The 7,114-nt window shown below is 47.1% G+C and overlaps 1 pseudogene; it reads left to right on the top strand.

The window, feature by feature from the left end:
* Window positions 1-7,114, top strand: part of LOC111974036 (tetratricopeptide repeat protein 28-like) — a 378,056-nt pseudogene that overhangs the window by 344,217 nt on the left and 26,725 nt on the right.

Genomic DNA, 7,114 nt, shown 5'->3' with positions numbered 1-7,114 from the left:
CCACACAACACCCCGGCCAAGGCTGGCCCATCCCCATCCAGTGCCTCTGAGTTGGTGGCTGGTTAGGCGTGGTTCCCCTTATCTCCAGGCCCTTAGCCCACACTGATCTGAAGCAGGGGAGCCAACTTTATCCAGTCCTGTTAGTGAATGCGCTGCCGTTTTATAAAAAGATCATACGCTCATCAATACACAAGTTTTCCTGTTATTTATTTTGTACACACTCATCTCAGTTTTGAGAAGTTGTTAGCTTAGCTTCAATCGCTTGGCCACCTCTTTCTCTCTCTTTCGTTCTCTCTTTCTCCTTCTCAGTTTGTTTTCGGTCCCTGCGAAAAGTGGTTGGTTTGCTGATATTCTTTCAAGACACAATCATCAAAGACTTTAGAGAATCTAATGATTCCATTTTGATGTCTTTATAACACTGTGTATTGTGCTTAATTTTAATGACCATATTTTGTGTGGAACGTGTGTTCCCTGATCAGGAACAGATGGCTCAGCAGAAGCATATTTTAACTACCAAATGACTGTTGCTTTCTACATAATGTGGCTGTCTGATGAGCACTTGAAGTGAATTTTATTTTCCTGTGAATGGGATATTAATCTTGCTCTTCTCTCCTTCCCTTCCTCCTCTCCCTGTCCACAGGCATTAATCCACCAGATGAAGGAGACTATGAAACTGCACTGAAACTCACAAACACCCACCACACTCTCCATCGCCCAGGAGCTCACTGACTAATGCTGCTCAGGGCGTGCCTCGGTAACATGGGAACGCCTACAACGCGTTGGGGGCCTTTGACCAGGCTGTGCGCTACCATCGCCAGGAGCTACAGATCTCCATGGAGGTCAATGACGGCCTCACAGCGCTCCACCCATGGTAACCTGGCCGTGGCCTACCAGCTCTGGGGCGCACGACCGCGCCTGCAGCACTACCAAACCACCTCAATATCGCCGCGAGCTGCGAGACGTCCAGTGAGGCTCGCTGCCTGGGCAACCTGGGGAACTTCACTGCTCCGGGGAGAGTTCCCAAAGCCGTGCCCTACTACGAGCAGTACCTCCGCTTGTTCCCTGACCTCCAGGACATGGAGAGTGAGGGGAAAGTCTGCCACAACCTGGGCTACGCCCGACTACTGCCTGGGAAGCTACAGACGCTGTCAAGTACTGATGGAGCGGACCTGGCTCTGGCTAAGGACCTGCTGACAAGCTGAGCCAGGCAAGGCCTACTGTAACCTGGACTGGCTTCAAAGCTCTGGGTAACTTCACCAAGGTCAGAGGATTGTTCAGAAGTACCTGTCTCTCTAGCCCAGTCTCTTAATAATGCACAGGCCCGCTTCAGAGCCTGGGCAACCTGGGGGACATCTTTGTTGCAAGAAGATGGACCGGAGCTATCCAGTTCGTATCGCCAGCAGCTGCGCCTGGCTCCTTGTGTCACTATGTGTCCTGATTATAGTCATAGTCACAGGATAGGTCTCCACTTTGTCTGCATACAGTAAGAGAGATTAGCATGATATACTGTAAGTAAGTCAAGCACTCCATTGATTTTGAAAGGCAGGGTGGTTAAAATGTAATACTGTTGCGTTGCTGCTCATTTGCTGAGACTGAAGGACCCGGGGGTAGAGGCCCAGGTCTACGGCAACATGGGCATCACCAAGATGAACGTAGGGGTGATGGAGGAGGCTATAGGCTACCTGGAGCAGCAGTTGGCCACCCTGCAGCAGCTGAGTGGCAACGAGGCCGTACTGGACCGGGGCAGGGCCTATGGTAACCTGGGAGACTGTTACGAAGCCTTAGGAGACTTTGAGGAGGCCATTAAATACTACGACCAGTACCTGTCTGTGGCCCAGAGCCTGAACCGCATGCAGGACCAGGAGAAGGCTTACCGAGGTCTGGGCAATGGACACAGGTCAGTGACATCGCTCATTAGCCCCTACTAAACACACTTAGAAACCTGTAATGTGATTGGTTATACACTGGACAAAAGTATGTGAACACGCCTTCAAATGAGTGGTTTCAGCTATTTCAGCCACATCCGTTGCTGACAGGTATATAAAATTGAGCACAAAGCTATGCAATCTCCATAGACAAACATTGGCAGTAGAATGGCCTTACTGAAGAGCTCAGTGACTTTCAACGTGGCACCGTCATAGGATGTCACCATTCCAAAAAGTAAGTTTGTCACATTTCTGTCCTGCTAGAGCTGCCCAGTCAACTGTAAGTGCTGTTATTGTGAAGTAGAAACATCTAGGAGCAACGACGGGTCAGCGTGAAGTGGTAGGCCACACAAGCTCATAGAATGGGGCCGTCAAGTGCTGAAGCACATAGCGCGTAAAAATCGTCTGTCCTCGGTTGTAACACTCACTACCGAGTTCCAAACTGCCTCTGGAAGCAAAGTCAGCACAATAACTGTTTGTTGGGAGCTTCATGAAATGGGTTTCCATGGCCGAGCAGCCGCATGCACAATGCCAAGCGTCGGCTGGAGTGGTGTAAAGCTCGCGGCCATTGGACTCTGGAGCAGTGGAAACGCGTTCTCTGGAGTGCTGAATCACACTTCACCTTCAGGGAGTCCGACAGACAGATCTGAGTTTGGCGGATGCCAGGAGAACTCTACTAGCACGAGTGCATAGTGCCAACTGTAAAGTTTGGTGGAGGAGGAATAATGGTCTGGGGCTGTTTATCATGGTTCGGGCTCGGCCCCTTAGTTCCAGTGAAGAGAAATCTTAATGCTACATCATTCAATTACATTCTAGACGATTCTGTGCTTCCAACTTGTGGCAACAGTTTAGGGAAGGCCCTTTCCTGTTTCAGCATGACATTGCCCCCATGCACAAAGCGAGGTCCATACAGAAATGGTTTGTCGAGATCGGTGTGGAAGAACCTGACTTGCCTGAACAGAGCCCTGATCTCAACCCCATCGAAGACCTTTGGGATTAAATGGAAAGCCAACTGCGAGCCAGGCCTAATCACCCAACATCAGTTCCCGACCTCACTAATGCTCTTGTGGCTGAATCCCCACAGCAATGTTCCAACATCTAGTGGAAAGCCTTCCCAGAAGAGTTGAGGCTGTTATAGCAGCAAAGGGGGACCAACTCCATATTAATTCCCATGATTTTGGAATGAGATGTTCGACGAGCAGGTGTCCACATACTTTTGGTCATGTAGTGTAGCTCCCTATCAGGTCACTCAGTAGGTAAATGATGCTAATTTGCTTTAGCCCTAACATCATACAGAATATTGGCGTTTCTCTCACTCCCTGCAGTAACTCCACTTTTCCCACTGAATGAGCCACTTAGATACTGTTCCAGGTAAGCACTGTCATCTGTCCAAATGTCCTCTTCTTGAAGTAGTGATTGGAATAAAGTGTCACTAAAGGATTGGATTGGGTATACAGGGTGTCTCTGCAGCTCCCCACTGAACAGTGCTGTAGCTTTATAATGAAAATCTGTGGTTGGATGAAAAGCACTCTAAAACCATGAAATCTCTGATTGCCTGTTACGAAAAGCTAATATCTGAATCATAGATGAAGAGTCCTGCTGATGAAAGTAGAAATAGAACTTGAATTTGTCTTTTTCTCGGTTAATAATATTTTTTTTATTTAACCTTTATTTAACTCTATTTAAATTTAAAGGCATCATATTTCTAATACACCTAAGCCACCATTGCAATCAGAAAGCCATTCTGCATGGGCCTCCCGAGTGGCGCAGCGGTCTAAGGCACTGCATTGCAACGCTAGAGGCGTCTCTATAGACCCGGGTTTGATCCCGGGTTGTATTGCAACCGGCCGTAATTGGGAGTACCATAGGGCGGCACACAATTGGCCCAGCATTGTCCGGGTTAGGGGAGGGTTTGGCCGGGGGGGGGCTTTACTTGGCTCATCGTGCTCTAGCGACTCCTTGTGGCGTGCCGGGACTCCTGCAGAATGACCTCGGTCGTCAGTTAAATGGTGTTTCCTCCGACACATTGATTAAGCGGGCGGGTGTTAAGAAGCGCAGTTTGGCGTGTCATGTTTCGGAGGACGCCTCCCGAGCCCGTTGGGCAGTTGCAGCGATGAGACAAGATCGAAAATTGGAGAGATAAAAAAAAACATTCTGCCTTTGAATAAGCTGCGGATATCAATTTATTCTGGTTGTTGCTTGTGACTGATAATTTGCTAATAATCCTAGTAATCCTACTTTGCATAATCTTTTTTCTTGTTGTGCCCACTGCTGTTTTTTTGCTTGTGCTGGCACTTGCACTTCAGGACCACCATAGTTTAGAGACACCTTGACGGTTGGTGTTGAGGATCCTGAGGCTGAGTGAGGCTGGTGCTAGCTGCTTCAGCACTGAGCCTACTGGCCCCCAGCTGATCGGTCTGCAAAGAGGCTTTGGCACACAGACGTCTGAAACCGGGGGAATCGCAGTTAATTCGAGACGACCTTTTACATTCTTTCTCTTTTCTCCACTTTCTCTCCCCCCGTGTGAGTCTGATAACATCCTGATAGAATATAGGGCGAAACAAAACGCGATGGCAGCAACGGAGTCCTAATTTCAAAGAATATTTTTCCCTCTTATTGTGCATCAACAGCAAGCCACCATAACAATCAGACAGAACCCTGCATTAGCCATGCATGAGCTGACTGGGGAAGAATGTAAATCTGACTCCTATCATCCTCACTTCCTCCTCTCTATCCCCCTCGCACTCTCGCGCTCCATCTCTCTCTCCCAGAGACTTTACTCAACCATCTCACATTAACACACAACATTAATTAATCTCAAGCCTTTTATTCTTTTAATGGTCCTTTTCAAATGACATCGAGCAATTGTTGCTCTGCCGGGGAATGTGAAAATGGTCTATTTGCAAGGTTTCTGCAGCATGTGCAAAGCATTGAAGAGAACAACACCGTGGTATGAATGCAGGTTTTAGCCAGTGTGTAAGCCTATTCACAGAGATAGACAGAACCTGTGTCCATGTGACATCCCATCTAGGCCAAGGGTGAATGGGTGAGGGTGAGGAGGGTGAATTATATTATCTAGCCCCCAATCAAGTTTGCTGTGTTCGGCCTGATTACCAACAACGATGAGACAGGCTACAGGGAGGAGGTGAGAGCCCTGGTGGAGTGGTGCCAGGAAAATAACCACTCTCTCAATGTCAACAAAACAGAGCTGATCGTGGACTACAGGAGACAGCAGAGAGAGCACGCCCCCATCCACATCGACAGGGCCACAGTGGAGAGGGTCAAAAGCTTTAAGTTCCTTGGCGTGCACATCACTGACAACCTGAAATGGTCCCTTCACACAGACAGAGTGGTAAAGAAGGTGCAACAGCACCTTTATCAACCTCAGGAGGCTGAAGAAATTTGGCCTGTCCCCTAAAATCCTCACAAACTTCTACAGATGCACCATTGAGAGCGTCCCGTCGGGCTGTATCACCGCCTGGTATGGCGATTGCACCGTCCACAACCGCAGGGCTCTCCAGAGGGCGGTGTGGTCAGCCCAACCCATCACCGCTGGCACACTGCCTGACCTCCAGGACATCTACAGCACCCGGTGTCACAGGAAGATCATCAAGGACCTCGGCCACCCGAGCTACGGCCTGTTCATCCCGCTACCATCTAGAAGGCGGAGACAGTACAGGCTCATCAAAGCTGGGACCGAGAGACTGAAACAGCTTCTATCTCCAAGCCATCAGACTGTTAAATAGTCACCCGGTACTCTAACCTGCACCTTAGAGACTGCTGCCCTATATACATTGAGTCATTGAACACTGGTCTCTTTAATAATGTTTACATACTGTTTCACCCACCTTATATGTATACACTGAGTGTGCAAAACATTAGGAACACCTGCTCTTTCCATGACATAGACTGACCAGGTGAATCCAGGTGAAAGCTATGATCGATCCTTTACTGATGTCACTTGTTAAATCCACTTCAATCAGTGTAGATGAAGGGGAGGAGACAAGTTAATGAAAGATTTTTAAGCCTTGAGACCATTGAGACATGGATTGTGTATGTGTGCCATTCAGACGGTGAATTGGCAAGACAAAAGATGCCTTTAAATGGGGTATGGTAGTAGATACCAGGCGCACCGGTTTGAGTGTGTCAAGAACTGCAACGCTGATGGGTTTTTCACGCTCAACAGTTTCCCATGTGTATCAAGAATGGTCCACCACCGAAAGGACATCCAGCCAACTTGACATAACAGTGGGAAGCATTGGAGTCAACATGGGCCAGCATTCCTGTGGAACGCTTGCGACACCTTGTAGTCCATGCCCCGACGAATTGAGGCTGTTCTGAGCGCAAAATGGGTTGCAACTCTATATTAGGAAGTTGTTCCTAATGTTTTGTACACTCAGTGTATACTGTATTCTAGTCATGGCTCATCCTATATTATTTATTTAGTATTTTCTGGATTATGTGTGTATTGTTTTTTTTATTGCTAGGTATTACTAGACTTTTGGAGCTAGAAAACACAAGCATTTCGCTGCACCTGCGGTAACATCTGAGAATCTGTATACGCGACCAATATACTTTGATTTGATTTGACAAATAATGAGTTGAGGGATTTTGCCGAGACATTAACATAAAAGGGTGGAACAGAGCTGTAACCACAACACTTCCTCTGTCTACCCTACCTGCACTGTCTAGACTGCCTCATTAACTCATTACTGTTGTCACATTCTCTTGCATAATTCAACAAGTATGTGCATAGCAGGATACCATCGGCTTAAAAATCAACTCTAGATTACGTCTATACATACTTTACATTGTTTGGGAGATCAAACATAATATCACTATAATTCTAGTGTTCATTTTCGGAAGTTTCATTTCAGCCCATCTCATTTGTGAACAGTTCAACTGTATAATTTTGTATTTATTTTTATTCCATCCAAAAAATAAACACCAATCAAAATAAAGTTATCTTCTCTTTTCTTGTGATGTAAGTGTCGTGAAAGTGCGTTAAATCCCTGACAAAGCTTTAACGTTTTTCTAGATTAAACGGAAAGACAGTGTATTCCATTGAGCCCATTTCGGCCATTACCGGAGTGTGTTTGACAGGTCATTACAAACGATTCCGCGGTCGTAATGTTAACGGGGAATACGACAGGCACAAGCAAGAATATGAAAGAGTCACAGGAGTAAAA

This window comes from Salvelinus sp. IW2-2015, linkage group LG15 (genome assembly GCF_002910315.2).
Source record: "Salvelinus sp. IW2-2015 linkage group LG15, ASM291031v2, whole genome shotgun sequence".
Classification (NCBI taxonomy): Eukaryota; Metazoa; Chordata; class Actinopteri; order Salmoniformes; family Salmonidae; genus Salvelinus; species Salvelinus sp. IW2-2015.
The sequence above is the reverse complement of the archived record's forward strand: the minus strand, read 5'-3'. Positions and strand labels throughout refer to the sequence as shown.